We start from the raw sequence: 23,282 nt of genomic DNA, 5'->3' as shown, positions 1-23,282 counted from the left end.
AAAAACCACACAACACATAACAAGACAAATAACATTTATATTGCGCTTTCCTCCTTGCGGACTCAAAGCGCCAGAGCAGAGCAGCAGCCACTAGGGCGCGCTCTATTAGCAGTAGCAGTGTAAGGGAGACTTGCCAAAGGTCTCCTACTGAATTAGTGCTGGCTTACTGAACAGGCAGAGCCGAGATTCGAACCCTGGTCTCCTGTGTCAGAGGCAGAGCCCTTAACCATTACACTATCAGCCAACGTGGCCTAGTAAACTATATCAGGGGTCTTGGGCCTCATTCACACCTAAAATCCAAAACACAAGCATTCTACGTATTTGTGTGGTTTTCTGTCCCCCTCCCGGCGCTCCACTGCGCGCTGCGTTTCTGGTAAAAGTGCTTTTCTAAGCGCTTTTCCAGAGAGGTTTGTAATTCACTCCTGACGCAAGTCAGTAAGTGAACTCTGTGACCCGGAAAAGAATAAATACAATGTATTTATTCTAAAAATCTTGAACGTAATTGCCACATAAAGCGGTTTTGTGAGCATTTAGCGCTCTTTCTATACCTCCCATTATAGCAAAAAAAAAAATAAAAAATGGACCAGGCACCGTTATGCTGAACGCACAGCACACTAACCACGCTGATATGAACCTTCTCATAGAGATTCATTGCACAAGCGTTTTGTGGGCAATTTAAAAAATTGTCTGTGCTTGAAAAAAGGACGAAAACGCCCCTAGGGTGACCGAGCCCTAAATTTTCGTACTTTAGAGCAATACTTACTCTGAACGTTAACAGTTTGTAATTAATGGTAATAATTATTTCAATAATATTGCTTAGTGTATGTGTTGATACAAGCAATATTTATGAGTTAGGCCCTGTTTCCACTACACGCAGATTGGATACAGATTAGATGCAGAATGGATGCAGAAAAACTGACCCCAATGTATGCCTATGGGAAAATCTGCATTCGAAAAATTGCGTTTAGTGGAAACAGGCCCATAGGCTTTCATTGGAGTCAGTTATTCTGCATCCATTCTGCATCCAATCTGCATCCTATCTGCGTGTAGTGGAAATAGGCCCTTACACGGTGTATAAATGTCTAGACATTCCTGACTGTAGATTTCTTCTAACAAGAGTGATCAGGTGGGGAAGTGACGGGACATCTTGTAACCTCCAGTTGGATGCAATTAGATGGTTAGCTGCTAGTAAGGTGTGGCCAATCAAAGGACGAATGTCTATCCTGAATTAGTTCATGCCTATTAGAGATGTTCGTTCAGGTTCCGCGGAAATGTAATTTCCGAATTTCCGATTGGAAATTTTAGAAAGAAGACACCCCAAGGTATTCCGTTAGGAGTATGGTGAGTTCATAGAAGATTTTTTTTTGTCACAAGTTAGCGGAAATTGATTTTAATTGTTTTTTTTTCACAAAGTGTCATTTTCCGCTAACTTGTGACAAAAAATAAAATCTTCTATGAACTCATCATACACCTAACAGAATACCTTGGGGTGTCTTCTTTCTAAAATAGGGTCACTTGTGGGGTTCCTATACTAACATTTATACTAGCATTTTAGGGGCCCTAAACCGTGAGGAGTAGTCTTGAACCCAAATGTCTCAAAATGACCTGTGAAATCCTAAAGGTACTCATTGGACTTTGAGCCCCTTAGCACAGTTAGGCTGCAAAAAAGTGTCACACAAGTGGTATCGCTGTACTCAGGAGAAGTAGTATAATGTGTTTTGTGGTGTATCTTTACATATAACCATGCTGGGTGGGAGAAATATCTCTGCAAATGTGACATTTTTGATTTTTTTACACACAATTGTCTATTTACAGAGAGATTTCTCCCACCCAGCATGGGTATGTGTAAAAATACACCACAACACACATTATACTACTTCTCCTGAGTACGGCGATACCACATGTGTGACACTTTTTTGCAGCCTAGGTGCGCTAAGGGGCCCAACGTCCTATTCACAGGTCATTTTGAGGCATTTGTTTTCTAGACTACTCCTCACGGTTTAGGGCCCCTAAAATGCCAGGGCAGTATAGGAACCCCACAAGTGACCCCATTTTAGAAAGAAGACATGGTGAGTTCATAGAAGATTTTATTTTTTTGTCACAAGTTAGTGAAAAATGACACTTTGTGAAAAAAACAATAAAAATCAATTTCCGCTAACTTTTGACAAAAAATAAAATCTTCTACGAACTCGTCATACACCTAACAGAATACATTGGGGTGTCTTTTTTCTAAAAAGGGGTCACTTGTGGGGTTCCTATACTGCCCTGGCATTTTACGGGCCCAAAACCGCAAGTAGTTTGGAAACCAAATTTCTCAAAATTACTGTTCAGGGGTATAAGCATCTGCAAATTTTGATGAAGGGTGGTCTATGAGGGGGCAAATTTTGTGGAACCGGTCATAAGCAGGGTGGCCTCTTAGATGACAGGTTGTATTGGGCCTGATCTGATGGATAGGAGTGCTAGGGGGGTGACAGGAGGTGATTGATGGGTGCCTCAGGGGGTGGTTAGAGGGGAAAATAGATGCAATCAATGCACTGGGGAGGTGATCGGAAGGGGGTCTGAGGGGGATCTGAGGGTTTGGCCGAGTGATCAGGAGCCCACACGGGGCAAATTAGGGCCTGATATGATGGGAAGTTGTGGTAGGGGGTGACAGGTGGTGACAGGAGGTGATTGATGGGTGTCTCAAGGTGTGATTAGAGGGGGGAAATAGATGCAAGCAATGCACTGGAGAGGTGATCAGGGCTGGGGTCTGAGGGCGTTCTGAGGGTGTGGGCGGGTGATTGGGTGCCCTAGGGGCAGATAGGGGTCTAATCTGATGGGTATCAGTGACAGGGGCTGATTGATGGGTGATTGATGGGTGATCAGTGGGTGATTAGATGGCAGAACAGATGTAAACACTGCACTTTGGAGGTGATCTGAGGGTAGGTCTGGGGCAATCTGATGGTGTGGGTGGGTGATAAGATTGCCCGCAAGGGGCAGGTTAGGGGCTGATTGATGGGTTGCAGTGACAGGGGGTGATTGACAGGTGATCAGTGGATTATTACAGGGAAGAACAGATGTAAATAATGCACTGGCGAATTGATAAAGGGGGGTCTGAGGGCAATCTGAGCGTGTGTTAGGCTTGGTGGTGTATTCTCCACAGTCAGCATGCAACGCATGAGCTGACGTGCAGGAGGTACACACACTAGCACCAGGAATCAGGATATCCCCAGTTTAGTGGAGGAGAGGACTGACTCTAACAGGAGATTGTGGCGCACAGAGCCGGTGCAGATCCGACAGCCACAAACAATACTTTCGCGATAGCGTCTCAGCGCAAGGTAGCGCGGAGCGCATAAACCAGAACTGAGGAGACCAGGACAGGTAGACAGAATGAACGCTTGCTAACTAGCCGCTACTTGGTGACAGCAAGCGTCCACAACAAGACTGACTGGAGTGAGGCAGCCAATGTGTTTTCAGCGATGGCGTGCCTCACAAGGACAGGACAGGATAGTCAGGAAATAGCAGAATCGAGATAGATGAACGTAACACAGACAAATATACAATAAGTATGTTTTCCTAGCGTATTACAATTACAGCTATCAATGAAACTATTTGTAACGTCTGACTAACATATGTATATATCGGCAATGAACCGATATTTGACATAAGCTGGAACACTGACTAGGACTGGAGCAACACAGGGAACAGGACTCAGAAGGATTCGCTATCTCTTCGCAGAGATGAGCGCAATCCACAAACGGTAACAGAACAGGATTCAGAAGGATTTGTTATCTCTTCGCAGAGATGAACGCAATCCACAAACAGAACCAGGAGCAGGATAACTAACTCAGCACGGGTGATCATGATACGCGCAAACTACCAAAACGTGCTGGAAAGCTGACTAACTGAACACAGGATATAAACAGTTCGTGTACGTATACATCAGCGACACTGATGTATCAACGTAACACGAATACAAGGAAAATAATAAACGTGCTGGTATGCATATGTATTGGCAATGAACCAATATATGATGCAAGACCAGCAAAGTATCTTTAGAACAAGAAACACGATCTGAGGCTGAAGCAACAGCAAGACAGGCTTAAACTGAAGCTATGATAGCCCAAGGAGCCGTGTAGGAAGCAGATCTTTATACTGAGGTCATCCAATGGGAGCAGACATGCAGATTCCCACACAGGTGAATGATAATCAGTCACAAGCTGACAGCAGGAAAAGGCAGACAAAGCTATGCAGCTTGCATGGAAAGAGATCAGAACTGCCTGAGCTGCAGCACTACTACTGCCAGCAGTACCTGCTGCAGAAGTGATCATAATAGTACCCCCTCCTTTAAAGGCGGATACTAGACGCCTTTCAAAACTGACATTCCCAAGGAAATAACCTAACTGATTATTCATGATGACGGGGACAGCCCGGCAAGACCAAAATCCAGAATCAGTCATCACAAGACTGGACCCATCAGAACCAGAACCTACAGAACCATGCCCATCAGTACTACAAGCCCCAGTGTGACACCCATCAGAACCATGATTTCCAGAAGAAAGCCCCCCGAAGCTCTCTGAGCAATACCCACTGCCTTCCAGGGACCGTCCAAAAATGCCAAAGCCTTTGCAATGCCCACCGGAACTGTCCTTACCAACACAAAACCCAGAACACTTTGAAGTTCCACAGAGATCCCAAAAGGTCAGAACGCCCTTTAGGCTCACATGGAGAACTATCAAGAACCCCTATGGAACCTAGGGCAATTCCTGAGACAGGGTTACAAGGACAAATATCAAGATCAGGGCTTTCAAGGACCAGAACCATCTCTGGGCATGCAGGCAGACTGGCAACATCAGAACATGTCTCTCCTAAGGAAGCATCTGAGCACGCTAACACCTTAGACACACTTGGGCATTCTGGCACACAAAGCACATCTGGGCACACTGGCACAAGAGAAACCTCTGGGCATGTCAAGGAACTGTGAGCCTCAGGGTCAGCCAAGATAGGACCAAAACCAGGACTGGCCAAAAAAAAATCCATCATGACTAGACTTCGCAACTACTGGACTCTCACAAAAGAATGCAGGATCAGACTTAGATGTCGCTGATTCCAGCAAGGTTATTAACAAATCAGGTTCCAGGGCACTAATAAGACAGGACAACTCTTCTGATGTACGCACTGAACTAGATAGGGACTCCACAACTTCCTCTGGACTGGACAGAGACTCATCTAATACACTGGATTGGAGCTCATGAGAGGCTGCAGAACAAGTCAGTATTGCAGAAACCCCCACTGGACTAGGCAAAACTAAGGGATTCACTAGAGAGGAAGGGGACTCTGGAACTTCTGCCACACCGGCCAGAGAACCAGAATTTTTCAGGATACAGGGCTGGGTTTCAGTAACACTCATCAAACCGGACTGAAATTCTGAGATTTCTATTACCCTTTCCAGAGAATCAGAATCATCCATGTTACAGGGCAAGACTTCTGAAACATTCAGAGGACAGGGCTGAAGTTCCCTGGCTACAGTAATATCAGAAAGGGACTCAACATCATTAGCTAAATCAGACTGTGTATAGGGCAAGGTATCAAAAACGCTTGCTGACAAAGACAATGTTTCAATGGCTTCTGCTTCACTGGGCAGATATTCATCAAGTTTTACTAGAGCAGACTGTAATTCCAAAACAGCTGCTAAACAAGTGAATATTACTGCAACACCAACTGAAGTAAGCAGTGCCTCAGACTCCTCTGCTAGAGGGTCTGAAGTATCCAAAGTACAGGGTGAAGCATGAGACTCTGCAACCACAGCTTCACTGGACAGGATCACTGAATAGTCCATATTGCAGGGCAAAACCATGGAAGCACCTGCTGGACAGCACAATGATTCTGTGACCTGAGCTTCATTGGAGAGATCTACTGCACAATTCATGGTACAGGGCAAATTTACTGGAACATTTTCTGAACAAGGTAATAATTCTGCGATTTCGGGTTCACATAGCAAATGCTCTGAGCTATTCACGAAACTAGAGCGAGGTGTAGAAACAGGAAGATCAAGACACAATGTTTGCACATCTGAATCACTATTTAATTGTAAAATTGGGAAATTCAGATGCTGGGGTTCTGAGGTTTCTAGACAGGATTGCTGGGACTCAGAAACTAATGTAGTGCATCTTTTGGCATCTGCTGGATCAGACAGGAGTTGAACTTTATTAACACAGGTAAATTCTACAGAAGTGTTTGCAGAGGCAGGCAAAGATTTTCTGATGTCTGTTTCACTGAACAAAGACTCATGAGTACTGGCTAGGCTGGACTCAGAAGTCAGCAGGACCTCTGCTGATAAATTTGTGCAGGGCAAGGTTAAGGAAATATCAGTAGCTTCTGTTTTACTGGGAAGTAACACTGAGTTATCCATGGTACAGGGTGGAATTACAGGAAAATTCACTGGACAAGGTAGGGACTCAGGAACTGGAGAAGTGGGACAGTCTCCAACTGACAGGGTACTTTCCCTGGTATCAACTGACTGAATCACATAAAAATCATCCAAAATCATTTCCCACACATCGATCAATGGAGCCACAAAGTCATACCCACACATACCAGTTTTTATTAGGTTATAGGCAGACTTAATGCACGCATTCAATACTAATTCACTTTTTGCACTGTAGAATTGACAAAATGAACTTGAATCACGCTTCCATTCACAGACCAGGGCTTCCATCTCTCCTTTCTCAAATGGAGGATCCCATGCATACTTAACATCTGAACATTCAGGCTGATCACAGATTGTGGCAGGAACATGTATAGGGTTATTTAGCAGGCGATTGGCAGATTTCTTATTCCTAAGGATCTCCAATACTTGTAGCAAGTGTTGAACTGTAGTGTATGCAAATTTCCCTTGCTGCACGAACAAATTGATCTGTTCAATACTCTGTAATATCTCTTCATAATCATACTCAGATAATTCTTTTAGACAAAAATCTTTATTTTCCTTGTCCAGTGATGAAAGTTCATTAGTAGTTTCATAAGTCCCCTCAACTCCCCCGAAAGACAATTGCATTTCATTATCTGTTAATGGCTGAATCTCATTACAGGTCTGATGCACAGTCGCTGAGGATAACGACTCTGCTGATCGTACACGTTTCTTAGAACGTTTACGTTTGGCTTTAGACCCTGCTGCCTTTGACGATTTATTCAAAGCTGAAGGGAAATTATCAGAACTACTCTCTGCTTGCTGATTATTTTTGCAAGCAATTGAAGGAGCAGCTGATTGACCTGCTGCCAAAAGCTCATTAAGAGGAAAAGGCAATGGATCTATGCGCAACCAATTGTGAATTACAAAAGCTATAAATTGCAAAGGACTTTGTCTAAACTGAGTGTGATCTAAAACATCGATTGCCCAATCAAAAAGCTTGCCCTTAAAAAGAGCGCAAACGATCCAATCAGACCAGGTAGAAATTGCAGAAGCCCGAAAGTCGGGATTGGCCAAAACCTTAACCAATTCTGGTATACATGTGTCTGTGACTTCAGGGCCAAGCTTTTCAAATTTTTTAAAGGAGCAGGACCCCTGACGAACAGTGTCATAATTTCTGGAAATCCCCCCCACAATGGGGATTGGTAATGGGGCTATCATAATGTTAGGCTTGGTGGTGTATTCTCCACAGTCAGCATGCAACGCATGAGCTGACGTGCAGGAGGTACACACACTAGCACCAGGAATCAGGATATCCCCAGTTTAGTGGAGGAGAGGACTGACTCTAACAGGAGATTGTGGCGCACAGAGCCGGTGCAGATCCGACAGCCACAAACAATACTTTCGCGATAGCGTCTCAGCGCAAGGTAGCGCGGAGCACATAAACCAGAACTGAGGAGACCAGGACAGGTAGACAGAATGAACGCTTGCTAACTAGCCGCTACTTGGTGACAGCAAGCGTCCACAACAAGACTGACTGGAGTGAGGCAGCCAATGTGTTTGCAGCGATGGCGTGCCTCACAAGGACAGGACAGGATAGTCAGGAAATAGCAGAATCGAGATAGATGAACGTAACACAGACAAATATACAATAAGTATGTTTCCCTAGCGTATTACAATTACAGCTATCAATGTAACTATTTGTAACGTCTGACTAACATATGTATATATCGGCAATGAACCGATATATGACATAAGCAGGAACACTGACTAGGACTGGAGCAACACAGGGAACAGGACTCAGAAGGATTCGCTATCTCTTCGCAGAGATGAACGCAATCCACAAACGGTAACAGAACAGGATTCAGAAGGATTCATTATCTCTTCGCAGAGATGAACGCAATCCACAAACAGAACCAGGAGCAGGATAACTAACTCAGCACGGGTGATCACGATACGCGCAAACTACCAAACGTGCTGGAAAGCTGACTAACTGAACACAGGATATAAACAGTTCGTGTACGTATACATCAACGACACTGATGTATCAACGTAACACAAATACAAGGAAAATAATAAACGTGCTGGTATGCATATATATTGGCAATTAACCAATATATGATGCAAGACCAGCAAAGTATCTTTAGAACAAGAAACACGATCTGGGGCTGAAGCAACAGCAAGACAGGCTTAAACTGAAGCTATGATAGCCCAAGGAGCCCTGCAGGAAGCAGATCTTTATACTGAGGTCATCCAATGGGAGCAGACATGCAGATTCCCACACAGGTGAATGATAATCAGTCACAAGCTGACAGCAGGAAAAGGCAGACAAAGCTATGCAGCTTGCACGGAAAGAGATCAGAACTGCCTGAGCTGCAGCACTACTACTGCCAGCAGTACCTGCTGCAGAAGTGATCATAACAGCGTGTGGGCGGGTGATTGGGTGCCCGCAAGGGGCAGATTAGGGTCTAATCTGATGGGTAACAGTGACAGGTGGTGATAGGGGTGATTGATGGGTAATTAGTGGGTGTTTAGGGTAGAGAACAGATGTAAACACTGCACTTTGGAGGTGATCTGACGTCGGATCTGCGGGCGATCTATTGGTGTGGGTGGGTGGGTGTGGGTGGGTGATCAGATTGCCCGCAAGGGGCAGGTTAGGGGCTGATTGATAGGTGGCAGTGACAGGGGGTGATTGATGGGTGATTGACAGGTGATCAGTGGGCTATTACAGGGAAGAACAGATGTAAATAATGCACTGGTGAATTGATAAGGGGGGGTCTGAGGGCAATCTGAGCGTGTGGGTGGGTGATTGGGTGCCCGCAAGGGGCAGATTAGGGTCTAATCTGATGGGTAACAGTGACAGGTGGTGATAGGGGGTGATTGATGGGTGATTGATGGGTAATTAGTGGGTGTTTAGAGGAGAGAACAGATGTAAACACTGCACTTGGGAGGCGATCTGATGTCGGATCTGCGGGCGATCTATTGGTGTGGGTGGGTGATCAGATTGCCCGCAAGGGGCAGGTTAGGGGCTGATTGATGGGTGGCAGTGACAGGGGGTGATTGATGGGTGGCAGTGACAGGGGGTGATTGATGGGTAATTGATAGGTGATTGACAGATGATCAGTGGGTTATTACAGGAAAGAACAGATGTAAATAATGCACTGGCGAAATGATAAGGGGGGGTTTGAGGGCAATCTGAGCGTGTGGGCGGGTGATTGGGTGCCCGCAAGGGGCAGATTAGGGTCTAATCTGATGGGTAACAGTGACAGGTTGTGATAGGGGGTGATTGATGGGTGATTAATGGGTGTTTAGAGGAGAGAACAGATGTAAACACTACACTTGGGAGGTGATCTGATGTCGGATCTGTGGGCGATCTATCAGTGTGAGTGGGTGATCAGATTGGGTTGATTGACGGGTTAGGGGCTGATTGATGGGTGGCAGTGACGGGGGTGATTGATGGGTGATTGACAGGTGATCAGTGGGTTATTACAGGGGGGATAGAGGCATACAGTACACAGGTGGGGGTCAGGGGGGGGGGGTCTGGGGAGAATCTGAGGGGTGGGGGGTGATCAGGAGGAAGCAGGGGGCAGTTTAGGGTTAAAAAAAATAGCTTTGGCAGATAGTGACAGGGAGTGATTGATGGGTGATTATGGGGGTTACTGGGTGCAAACAGTGGTCTGGGGGTTTGCAGGGGGGGTCTGAGGGGTGCTGTGGGTGATCAGGGGGCAGGGGGGAAATCAGTGTGCTTGGGTGCAGACTAGGGTGGCTGCAGCCTGCCCTGGTGGTCCCTCGGACACTGGGACCACCAGGGCAGGAGGCAGCCTGTATAATAGGCTTTGTATACATTACAAAGCCTATTATACGCATTGTGAGCGGTGATCCGGGTGCTAGTAACCCGCTGGCGCTTCCGAACGGCCGGCGGGTTACAGCGCGAGGGGGGCGGAGCCAGTCGCTGGCGGCTGATCGCGTCACGAATGACACGATTGCCGCATAACCACACCCGTCGCCACCGCCGATGGGCGTATTGCGGTCGTTTGGGCCCAGCCCTTGCCGCCGCCCATCGGCTTAAGGCGGTCGGCAAGTGGTTAACATACCCTGAAAATTTGGTGTTTCTAGCACCTACGGGGGTTTTGCTATTAACCGCTAAAGTCAGCGACCATTGACTGTAATGTAAAATGCGGAAAATCCGCCGTACCGATATGCGGTATGCCGCCAACTTTAGCGGTTAATAGCAACGTTTTTGAGAAAATCGATATTAAAGTTGGCAGCGATTTCCGTGAAAATTCACCTACCGCACATGTATTACCGATTTCCGAATTACGATGCTAGAAACTCAAAATTTTCAGGGCATGTTAAGCAGAAGAGTGGGAACAAGAAGGAAACATATTTTCAAAAAGATCTTGTAGGTTTTGAGAAAATCGATGTTAAAGTAAGTTGGCGGAAATTTCCATAGAAAATCCACATCGGAATGCGGAAATCGGTAGCGGAAAGCGGAATCGGTAGCGGTAATCGGCAATTATGGCGGAAAGCAGATTTTCCGTGGAAGTGGAAATTGGCATTTCCGACCATCCCTTACGCCTATCAGTAAGATTGCTAATGCTGGATCCTAAATGAAAATCCAATTTTCTGTATCTAACCAACATTTTGGAATTTCCCCACACTCCCAAAACATGTGTATCATTGTGCCTGTTTCCTCTTAGCATTTCCAACATAGGGGAGACAAGTTTGGAGAGAAGAAAGCTAGTTTACATGGGGTTAAGTACCATTGAGTAAAACGCTTTTGATTGCGTTCCCAATGAGTCTCCCATTTAGATTTCTTGGTGACCATTTTAACCACTTGAGGACCACAGTGGTAAACCCCCCTAAAGACCAGGCTGTTTTTTTCATAATTGGCAACTGCAGGGCTGCACAACACAGCACACAACGAGTGATTCCCCCCCCCTTTCTCCCCACCAACAGAGCTCTCGGTTGGTGGGGTCTGATCGCCCCCCAGTTGTTTGTTTTTTTGGTATACAAATATTTATTCCTATTTTTTTTAATTAAATAAACATATTTTTTTAATTTTTTTTCCTCTCCCTCTCGCCCACCCCCCGCCAGCCAATCACGGTGATCGGCTGTCATAGGCTTCTGCCTATGAGAGCCGACCGCTCTCTTGTCCCCCAGGGGGACAGCCATGTCACACGGCTGTCCCCAGTACAGTGCTGCTGCTGATCGCAGAGCTGTACTGTGTAAATAGATGGCGATCACACCGTCTAACAGTCTCCCGAGTGGCGATGGCCGCTCAGAGACTAAAGATGGGGCGGGGCTCTGCCCCCCAAGAAGGAGATGCGCGCGCGCGCACCCTGCATGCGATCTCCTCCTTTGCCGCCTCCAGGACCTGACGCCAATTGGCATTAGGCGGTCCTGGGGCTGCCGCCGCGACCACGCCCATTGGCGTGGGGTGGTCTTGAAATAGTTAAGAGCCTGTGTAATCTAGGAGTGGGTAATAGAGTGACCTAAATTTATACTCCAAATAGATGATATTTTTTTTAATTCTTTATTTGGCCAAAAATATATATTTCCAATTTTTTACAAAAAAGTGCGTCATTACAGTTGTATTCCAGAGAGTATCCCTCCCTTCACCCCCGAATCCCCTTTCTCCAAATCTGACCCATGTCCACTGTTCCCGAGGCTGTTCTCATTCTTTTCCCACTTCCTACTCCTATTCTATCCTGGGTCCAGTCTCCTTCGGTTATTTCTTATGGATTGGGCCAAAACTAAAAGCACATCCTCTGGTTACAAGTCCCCTCTAAAAGTCACTGAAGAGAAAGTTAGGTCCACCCCCAAAGAGTTTAAGATTCACGAAAAGTGTATACAAACCGGTCCCACTAGTCTGTCCCTCAAAGTTACCCGAGATTCCCCATCCAATTCCTCCATCTTTATCTCATTCATTTAGGTCTCCCTGCCCACGGGGAAAATATCCCAGCCCACCATTAGTCCTATATCTCACTACTCCGATACTCTTCTGTTTCTCTAAATTCTCGCCATTTGTCCCAGCCCCGATTCTCTTTTCCATTGATTATACTTGAAAGTTCTTCCATCGAGTAAATTTGGTCTACTTTAGTAAACCATTCCTTTATGGAGGGGGCCTGTCGGGACTTCCATTTTCTAGCAATTAATATCCGTACTGCATTAATTAAGTGCATCCCCAGTGACCCTTTATAATCTTTAATTCCTTTCTCCACTAGGTAGATGTATATTTTTCAAGGGCTCTATACCAATAAGCAGGGGCGTTGCTAGCCCCAAAGATCAGTGGCACGTGTCCTGGATCTATTCTGTGGTGCCCTGGATGTCCCCCAGGCAGAGTAGAGTCACCCCAGCACTCAGCATGGCACCAAACAGTACCCAGCATGCCCCACAGAGGCACCACAGCACCCAGCATGGCACTACACAGCACCCAACATAGCACCATAGCACTCAACATGGCCTTAGAGTACCCAGCGTGCCCCACAGAGACACCATAGCACCCAGCATGGCACCACAGCACACAGCAATGGGGAGTATGCTGGGTGCTATGGTGCCTTTTGGGTGCTGTGATGCCATGCTAGGTGCTGTGATGCCTTTATGGGGGCATAAAGGGAGCTGTGGTTCTTCTATAGGAGCGTGTTGTGACTGTGAGTTGTGGTGCCCCAATGGGCATTTATTTATGTGATCTGCTGCATTTTTGTTTTGTGTTAATGAAGAGGGTTCTTTATCTAACATTTTGCTGGGCAGGTCTACTTAGACCGCTGTTAAGTTCATGTAAATTTGGCTCCACCCATGGCCACACCCACATTTAGTGCATGGTCTCACTTGAGTGCCCAAAAGTGCCCCGGATCTCTTAGCATCCTTGGAACGCCCCTGCCAATGAGGCAATGTTTAAACAAATCTAGGCAGGTGCATAAATTTGGGCACCACAAAGAAGAAATGAAATAAATATTTAGTAGATCCTACTTTTGCAAAAATTACAGCCTCTAAACACTTCCTGTAGGTTCCAATGAGAGTCTGGATACTGCTTGAAGGTATTTTGGACCATTCCTCTTTACAAAACATCTCTAGTTCATTCAGGTTTGATGGCTTCCGATCATGGACAGCTCTCTTTAACTCACACCACAGATTTTCAATTATATTCAGGTCTGGGGACTGAGATGGCCATTCCAGAACATTGTACTTGTTCCTCTGCATTAATGCCTTAGTGGATTTTGAGCAGTGTTTAGGGTCGTTGTCTTGTTGAAAGATCCAGCCCCAGTGCAGCTTCAGCTTTGTCACTGATTCCTGGACATTGGTATCCAGAATCTGCTGATACTGATTGGAATCCATGCGTCCCTCAACTTTGACAAGATTCTCAGTCCCTGCACTGGTCACTCAGGCCCAAAGCGTGATAGAACCACCACCATGTTTTACTGTAGGTAGCAGGTGTTTTTTTTTTTTTGGAATGCTGTGTTTTTCCTGGATGCATAACACGCCTTGTTATGCTCAAATAACTCAATTTTAGTTTCATAAGTCCACAGCACCTTATTCCAAAATGAAGCAGGCTTGTCCAAATGTGCTTTAGCATACCTCATGTGGCTCTGTTTGTCCTGTGGGCGGAGAAAAGGCTTCCTCTGCATCACTCTTGCATACAGCATCTCTTTGTGTAAAGTGCGCCAAATGGTTGAATGATGCACAGTGACTCCATCTGCAGCAAGATGATGTTGTAGGTCTTTGGTGCTGGTCTGTGGGTTGACTCTGACTGTTCTCACCATTTGTCGCTTCTGCTTATCCAAGATTTTTTTTGGTCTGCCACTTTGAACCTTAACTTGAACTTAGTCTGTGGTCTTCTATTTCCTCAATATGTTCCTAATCCTAACTGTGGAAACAGACAGCTGAAATCTCTGAGACAGCTTTCTGTATCCTTCACCTAAACCAGGCATGGGCAAACTTGGTTCTCCAGCTGTTAAGGAACTACAAATCTACAAATCCTACAATGCATTTGCCTTTATGAGTCATGACTGTGGCTGTCAGACTCCTGCAATGCATTGTGGGACTTGTAGTTCCTCAACAGCTGGAGGGCCAAGTTTGCCCATGCCTGACCTAAACCATGATGGTGAACAATCTTTGTCTTCAGGTAATTTCAGTGTTGTATTGAGACCCCCATGTTGCTATTCTTCAGAGAAAACTAAAAGAGGAGGGAAACTAACAATTGACTCCCTTAAATACTCTTTCTCATAATTGGATTCACCTGTGTATGTAGGTCAGGGGTTACTGAGCTTACCAAGCAAATTTGAGTTCCAATAATTCGTTCTAACGGTTTTGAAATCAATAAAATGACACCTGCCTTATTTTATTCAAACAATTATTGCGCCCTTTCTGTAAATCCAATAAACTTCATTTCACTTCTCAAATATTACTGTGTGTGTCTCCTATATGGTATATTTAACTGACATTTTCATTATTGTAACAATCAACGATTTATACAGGAAAATCATGACAATTAACAAGGTTGCCCAAACTTTCGCATCCCACTGAAAACAAAAGCCTGAGGTTCCCTTATGAGGAGATGGGCTAGTTGAAAACCTGTCGGTTCTGTCAGATTTCTACTACCTACTGTAAGTGACAGCAACATGGGAGAAAAGTAATTTATGGCTAATTTCACTCTGGAAGAAACATATTTCTTATTTGTATGTGTTCACACACATTTACATTTTTTTGCGATAGCGTCCGTTTAAGCCAAGACAGATAAGCACAGGTGATTCTTGAGTTATATTCTGGCAATAAACCACTATGTGTGATACTGTTGGTTTTATGTAATTCAAACATGCGGACGCATGAGACCTGACAGCCCGAGTTACTCAATGGGCTCCTTAACATACAATACAATACAATAACATTTGTAAAGCGCTTTTCTCCCATAGGACTCAAAGCGCATAGCTGTGTCTCAGATTAATACAGGGTTGCAGGCTGTGTTGTGTTACAGAGGAGATAGTCAGATGTTCATGAATGCCAAACTGAAGAGGTTGGTTTTCAGTTTAGACTTAAATGCTTCCAGGGATGGAGATGTCCTGATTGGGTGTGGCAGGGAGTTCCAAAGTGTAGGGGCAGCATGACAAAAGGCTCTGTCTCCAAAGGTTTTGAGGTGGACTCTGGGGGTGACCAAGGTGTTACGTCCTTTTGATCTAGGATTGTGGGGGGTGTGATGCAGTTTCAACAAGTCCTTCAGGTATCCAGGGCCCAGATTGTGCAAGTATTTGAATGTGTAACGATGGGTGTCTACACGCAGAGAGAAACTGATTACTGGTGATCTGCAGAATCACCCGTAATGCAGATATACACCAGATTATGGATGATCTGCAGTATCACCAATAATCCGGGTATGTCCTCTGGACACCAGTATAATGTGAGTGTTTGGTGTAACAGTACAACTCTGAGCATAGACCACCAGGGACCCCGGTGGCCTGAGTGACTTGAGGAATACTCCCCTGACTGTGGGGAATATTCCTGTAGCCTGTGGACTCCTTAGGAGAGGGACCCAGGCTGGGTTGCAGGAAGCCCTGCTGCTAATATGAACAGACTTGCCCTAACTAGGTGTGAGGGCCTATTATTATTATTATTTAGTATTTATATAGCGCCGACATATTACGCAGCGCTGTACAGTGTATATATATATATATATATATATTGTCTTGTCACTAACTGTCCCTCAAAGGAGCTCACAATCTAATCCCTACCATTGCCATATGTCTATATGTCTAGTCATCAAGATGGCGCCGGACTCGGACGCCTCGGAGGAGGTCTCTCTCTCCACTCACCTCTTGCTTCGTCTTGTGCTGGGGTAAGAGGCGGAGGGCATCGGTGGAACCAGTCTGGCCCCGCAAACAGCTACGGACCGCGGGTGGGAAGGCAAGGAAGCGGTGAGCTGCCCGGAGAGGATCAGCTGTTCGGGAGCCCACGTGCAGCATGGAACTTAGCTGCACGGAGCTCTGCTGATCTGCCGCCGCTGCCCCCGGACCATCAGGACACCATCCGCGCCGCAGAGGATCAGCTGTTCGGGAGCCCACGTGCAGCATGGAACTTAGCTGCACGGAGCTCCGCTGATCTGCCGCCGCTGCCCCCGGACCATCAGGACACCATCCGCGCCGCAGAGGATCAGCTGTTCAGGAGCCCACGTGCAGCATGGAACTTAGCTGCACGGAGCTCCGCTGATCTGCCGCCGCTGCCCCCGGACCATCAGGACACCATCCGCGCCGCAGAGGATCAGCTGTTCGGGAGCCCACGTGCAGCATGGAACTTAGCTGCACGGAGCTCCGCTGATCTGCCGCCGCTGCCCCCGGACCATCAGGACACCATCCGCGCCGCAGAGAGGATCAGCTGTTCGGGAGCCCACGAGCAGCATGGAACTTAGCTGCACGGAGCTCCGCTGATCTGCCGCCGCTGCCCACGGAACATCAGGGACACCATCCGCGCCAGAGCCACCGACTCCCACGCAGCATTTGAGGCCCGACGACCAGGTTTGGCTCCTAGGGAGAGGCCACCATACTCCGCACACTCAGGGGACAAATGTCATGCAGGCCTCCAGCGGTGCGCCCGGCCGCACAAACTGCCTGAGGGCCGACAGCTGATCAGCTGTTCGAGCCACCACCACTCCATGTGTGCAGGAGACCTTACCTTCCGGGTCTCCCACGTGGTAGGGGGGTCCTTTCCAGACGCAGCCCCCAGCCTTCATCAGGGTCATCCGCCACCGCTGAAGCTTGTATCGCCCACCACTCAGCCGGAAGGATCAGCGGTGTGCCTGCTCCACCACTCAGCCAGGCACCTGGCGACTTTCCATGGGGACAGACTCTGTTTTTTTTTATCCTGCAGCCCTGGGGGGGGGGGGGGGGGGACTCTGCCTCTGTCTCTCTCCTCTTGCCCTGGCTCCTTCTCTTCTCTCTTCCTTCCTCAGTCTTTTTAGCTATTCCTTCTCTTTTCTCTCTTTTCGCTGTCCACTTTTCTCTCTTTCGCTCCTTTCGCTGTCCACTTTTCTCCAGGACACACGGCGGGGCGTCTGGAGCTGCTGCGGAGCTGAGCGAGCGCCACCGGCAGATGGCCACCGGCTGCTCCCCTCACACAGTTCTCCAGACTTCCCCACGCGTCCGTCAGTATAGCTAGTGTGCTGTATATATAAGTGCTGTGTATATAAGTATATGCTACTTGTACTACTGTACCTGACTGTATATGTTGGACTGCATGCACGTGTTTGTACCATCTCCGACCCTGTCTGTGCCAAAAATAATTCCGGGTACAACCCCCGTTGTACTTGGCGAAATAAACGTGATTCTGATTCTGATATTATGTAGTGTACGTACTGTAGTCTAGGGCCAATTTTTAGGGGGAGCCAATTAACTTATCTGTATGTTTTTTTTTTTTGGGAATGTGGGAGGAAACCGGAGTGCCCGGAGGAAACCCACGCAGACACAGAGAGAACTTACAAACTCTTTACAGATAGTGCCCTGGCTGGGATTCGAACCAGGGACCCAGCACTGCAAGGCGAGAGAGATAACCACTACGTCACCGTGCTGCCCCTACTCTCTATGCCCTGGAATCAGGCTAAGGCAAATACACATACAATACAATCCTAGCTCTGGGTGTGAGGTCCGTGATCACAACACCCTGGAACTAGCCTACCGAATACCCTAGTCTTGGGTGTGAGGTCTGTGATCACAACACCCCCGGAACTAGTCTAGAGCATAACATAGAATTGACACAGTATCCTAGTCTTGGGTGTGAGGTCCGTAGTCACAACACCCTGGAACTAGTCTAGAGCATAACATAAGAATGACACAGTATCCTAGTCTTGGGTGTGAGGTCCGTAGTCACAACACCCTGGAACTGGTCTAAAGCATAACATAGAACTGACACAGTATCCTAGTCTTGGGTGTGAGGTCCGTAGTCACAACACCCTGGAACTGGTCTAAAGCATAACAGTAAAGCCACAAGAGTAATCTAGCTCAGTGTGAATCCCCAGGTCCACCTGGCTCTTAACACACTGTAGGATCTGACTGTGGTCTGTGTTCCAACACATAAGCATTCGCAACGGCAGACAACGTGAGACTGAAGGACAAGCAGCTATATAGTGCAGCGCAGATCAGCGCCGCCCAGTCCCCTTCAGCCAACCACCGTTCGTTCTGGGATCAGCTGACCAGTAGAGTCAGCTGACCCCTTTCTGCTTCCCATAAAGCTTCTGCCTCTCGGCGCGCGCATATTCCTCAGCCTATGTGCACAGGAAGGCTGAACCACATCAGACACATGTCGCCGCGTAGAAACCGCCGGGCTGAACGCGGAACTAGCCGCCGCGCCATCAGAGCACGCGGCGGCTTTTCTGCAATCCTTCACAGAATGTCAGTAAGCCAATCTTAATTAAACAGAATTCTCCATTTTATCGGTAGCCAGTGGAGTGAGCACAGGGTTGGTGTTATGTGGCAATGGCGGGGTTGGCTCGTTAACAGCCTTGCGGCGGCATTCTGTACTAATTGCAGGTGGCGTAAGTCTTTCTTATGCAGGCCTGTGTAGAGGACGTTGCAGTAGTCTAACCTTGATGTGATGAAGGCATGAACTAGGGTTGGAAGATCCTCTGAAGGAATTAGGTGTTTAATCCTTGCAATATTCCTTAGGTGAAAGAAGGAATGTTTCACAACAGCTGAGATTAGATTCCTGAAGCTTAATTTCCCATCAATCAGTACTCCCAGGCTGCGCACACAGTCTGAGTTGTTCAGGTCTGAGCTCCCTATCCTTAGCGGTGTTGGTTGAGACTGGGGCTGCTTTGCTGTTGAGCCCTGGCCCTCGATAACAAGAACCTCAGTTTTGTCAGCATTAAGTTTTAGCCAATTATTATTCATCCACTCCTGAAGCTCAGCTAAGCATGCGTTTATTTGTGGAGTAGGGTCCGTGACATCAGGTTTGAATGACAAATATAGCTGGGTGTCATCAGCATAGCAATGATATGTCAGGCCATGTTTTTGTATGATTTCTCCAAGTGGCAGCATGTATATGGTGAAAAGTAAAGGGGATAATATTGCGCCCTGAGGTACACCGTATTTTAGTGGTACAGGGTTGGAGAGGAAGGGCCCTAAGGCTACCCTTTGTGTTCTGTCAGCCAGGAAGGAGTTGAACCACCGGAGAACAATGCCATCTATGCCACAGTACTCTTGTAGACTGTTGAGCAAGATTTCATGATCGACTGTGTCAAAAGCCGCTGAGAGGTCGAGCAAAATCAGGATGGAAAATTGACCCTTGTCTATTGCAATGAGCAGATCATTGCAAATCTGGGTGAGGGCTGTTTCACAGATGTGATATTTCCTGAAGCCAGATTGAAGAGGGTCAAGAATGTTGTTTCTGGAGAGCCTGGCTTCAAGTTGGAGGTAGACAGCCTTTTCAATAACTTTTCCCAGAAAGGGGAGGTTTGAGACAGGTCTGTAGCTGTTTAGAGCATCTGGGTCTAAGGATGGTTTCTTGAGTAGAGGCCTGACGATTGCTTCTGTTAGAGTAGAGGGAAACCACCCTTCGTGTAAGGAGCCGTTGACTATTTTGTGGAATGCCGGTGTAAATAGTTAAGGGCATTTCAACATGAACTTAGTGGGGCCAGGGTCCAGATCGCAGGTAGTCTGGCGAAGGTTTGAGAGGATATCCAAGATGTCTCTTTCAGTGATTACCTTAAAATCAGACCATGGTGGTAGGCTATTTTTGCACCTGTTATATGGCTCTGGATGGGTTACTGGGGCTGTGAATTGAATGGCAGATCGTATGGAGGAGACTTTGTCTGAGAAGAAGTGGGCAAATTTCTCTCACAGTTCCTGTGAAGGTCTGATGCTGGATTTCCTGCAAGATGGATTGCAGAGACTGTCAACCGTGCGGAAGAGTTGGGCAGGTCTGTTGGCTGCATTTGCAATTTCGTGAGACAGGAATAAGGACTTCTTTTTGTTAATCATCGTTTAAATTTTTTCCGGTGAGCAATTAGGGAAAGTTTGTCATCAGGAGACTGATGTTTGCGCCACCTTCGTTCCAGTCTGCGTCCCTGTTTCTTTAGTTCCTTTATAGAGTTGTCAAACCAGCGAGAGTGATGTAATGGTGCGGAACGTTTAATCTTTAAGGGAGCTATGGCGTCAAAACCGGCTGAGACATCGTGGTTATATTTAAGGACCATGGATTCAAAGCCTGAATTGTGATCTGTCAGTCCGCCGAGATTGAGGCTGTTCTGAAGGTGTTGGGGTGTCGCCGGTGCTGTAAAGAAGTGGACAGTGTGGTGGTCTGACCAAACTACTGGATCAATTTCCACATTGGATATTAGGAGTTCTGAATGGAAAATGAGGTCCAGAGTGTGTCCTTTTTTGTGGGTATGGAGGTTGACGGCTTGAGAGAAGCCCAGTTCATTCATGGAGAGAAGTAGCTTGGTTCCAAATTGGGAAGAGTGTGTATCGACCCATGCGTTAAAGTCTCCCAGAATTATCCACCTAGGGTGTTTCAGTGTTATGCAAGATACAAGTTCTGCTATATCCTTAAGAAAAGCTGAGCCAGCGTCAGGGGGTCGGTAGACAAGCAGTATGTTTATTTTTTTTCCAGCTGAGAGCTGGGCTGCCAGACATTCAAAAGAGTGGGTGGGGGCTACAGCAAGGGGTTTAATATTCAAACTGGATTTGAAGCACAGAGCTAATCCTCCTCCTCCTCATCTAATGTGTTTTTGTGTTTGCGTTAAAATATGTGAGAGCATGCTGCCTCCTGCTGGACAACATGCACATTTACGGATACAGTGGCATAGCAATAGGGGTTGCAGAGGTTGCGAACGCATCGGGGGCCCTTGGACCAGAGGGGCCCCGTAAGGCCCTCCCTCATCCCCAGTATAAGCTCTCTATTGGTCATGTGCTGGTAATAATAACTTCTATAGATGCTTTGAATAGTAGTAATCATTAACAAGCTGTTTTCCAGGGCGGGTTTTGGTGTGCTGTATCAATCATTAAGTATAGAGTGCTTGGGGCGTGGCCAAGAGGGCGGGCTAGACGGACGTCTTTTCTAGAGCTCCGCTGCCCAGCTTCTCCTGCTGCACGAGAGAGAGCCTGTAAACACCCCGGAACGGGTACCCGAGTAGCTGTTTACCAGCAGACCACCCTGGAGTCGTGGTGTGATCCCCTGCTTGAGGATTCGGCAGATAGAGCCGACCCCGAAACGACCTCACCAGACTGGGACACTTGCGGAGGCCCAGTTCGTATACCCAGGTCACAGAACCACACTGCTCCATATTCCACAATGCCACCGAAGGTAAAACTAATAAAGAGCCTGGGGAGGACCAAGCAGGGTCAGAAATTCCCCCCAGCACCCCACTTCAGTAGCGCGGATCAGGCCGCGGGAAACCGCACAAGGAGGGAGGTGATGCAGATCAGCAGGGAAGCAATGGCGCTGGCTCACTACCTAACTCGGCAGAGCTGCTAGACGCCATACGAATGTGTCAGACCACGCTGACACTGAAAATAGACCACATGGAATCCAACCTGAGCCTACTTAGACAGGACTTGGGCAATTTAAGAGGCAGAACAGCGGAATTAGAGCGCTGTACGACCGATACTGAAGACACGCTGCAGAACCACAGAGTAGTGATCCCAGGTATGCAAAAAAGACTCACCCAGCTAGAAACGAAATCAGTGGATGCGGAAAATAGGAACCGCCGCAAAAATCTGAGGTTGCCGGGGCTCCCTGAGGGGGCGGAGGGCACTAATGTACCGACATTCATGAAGAACTTACTCAAAAGGCTGCTCCCAGAGAATACTTTTTCGAACGTTTTTGTAATAGAGAGAGCGCACCGAATCCCAGCACAAAGGGGCCCCCCAGGAGCATTACCTAGACCAGTTATTTTTAAACGCCTCAACTATAAAGATCGCGACGCCATCTTGGCTGCCATGAGGAAAGAAGGTGAAGTCTTCTATGAGGGAGCGAAGCTAATGATTTTTCCGGATTACACGGCTGAAACACAGAAACAAAGGAAGTCGTTCCAACAGGTTAAAAAGAAGCTGAGAGAGAAGCAGATATCCTACTCCATGCTTTTTCCAGCAAAACTTCGTGTCCAAGACGGTGAAACAGTCAGAATCTTTGGAACCCCATCTGAAGCTACGACTTGGCTGGAATCACTTCCATCGAACAACCCGACTTGAATCTAACTGATATACTTCCCTGGAAAAGAACAGGACCCGGGTACTGGTATCCAATGAAATCCAATATATGAAAGAATATTATAAAGACACTGCTATTTAATGCAAGACAAGGTCTCAGGAGGTTGAAAAAGGACACACTATCTTAGGTAACATGGCGCTATATACACTGGCATCTCGGCCGCTGCAGAATCCAGGTCTGTGTTAGATGTGAGTTGATTGAATTGAATAGTAGCTACAGCATAATATATAACTGCGTAGAAGGTACTGTCTATAATCAGGGCAATATTTCTTTATTTGCATAACACAGAACGGCTAATCTCACTACTGACTGTGAACTGCTGAAGTTATATATACATCAAGCTTTGGACTAGTTTTGTTTATAGGCAGAGTTATGAGATCGATCTACCACGGAGCATATGTCCTTACCACAAGAACCTTGCTCTCTCAGGCCAGACCTGGGCTGTTGATCAAGCATCTAGATGGCCAGATATCAATGCTACCAGTGCTATAGAAAGTATGTCCTAGAAGACAATTGTAAAAATGGGACATGTTTTGTGTTAGTGTCTAAGCTAATTACCTGGGAGAGGCGGTTCCTTTCCTCTCCCCCCCCTCCCCCCCCCCTTATCATCATTAGTGTTGGGCGAACAGTGTTCGCCACTGTTCGGGTTCTGCAGAACATCACCCTGTTCGGGTGATGTTCGCGTTCGGCCGAACACCTGGTG

Source organism: Hyperolius riggenbachi, chromosome 2 (assembly GCF_040937935.1).
Source record: "Hyperolius riggenbachi isolate aHypRig1 chromosome 2, aHypRig1.pri, whole genome shotgun sequence".
Lineage (NCBI taxonomy): Eukaryota > Metazoa > Chordata > Amphibia > Anura > Hyperoliidae > Hyperolius > Hyperolius riggenbachi.
This window is presented reverse-complemented; position numbering follows the sequence as displayed.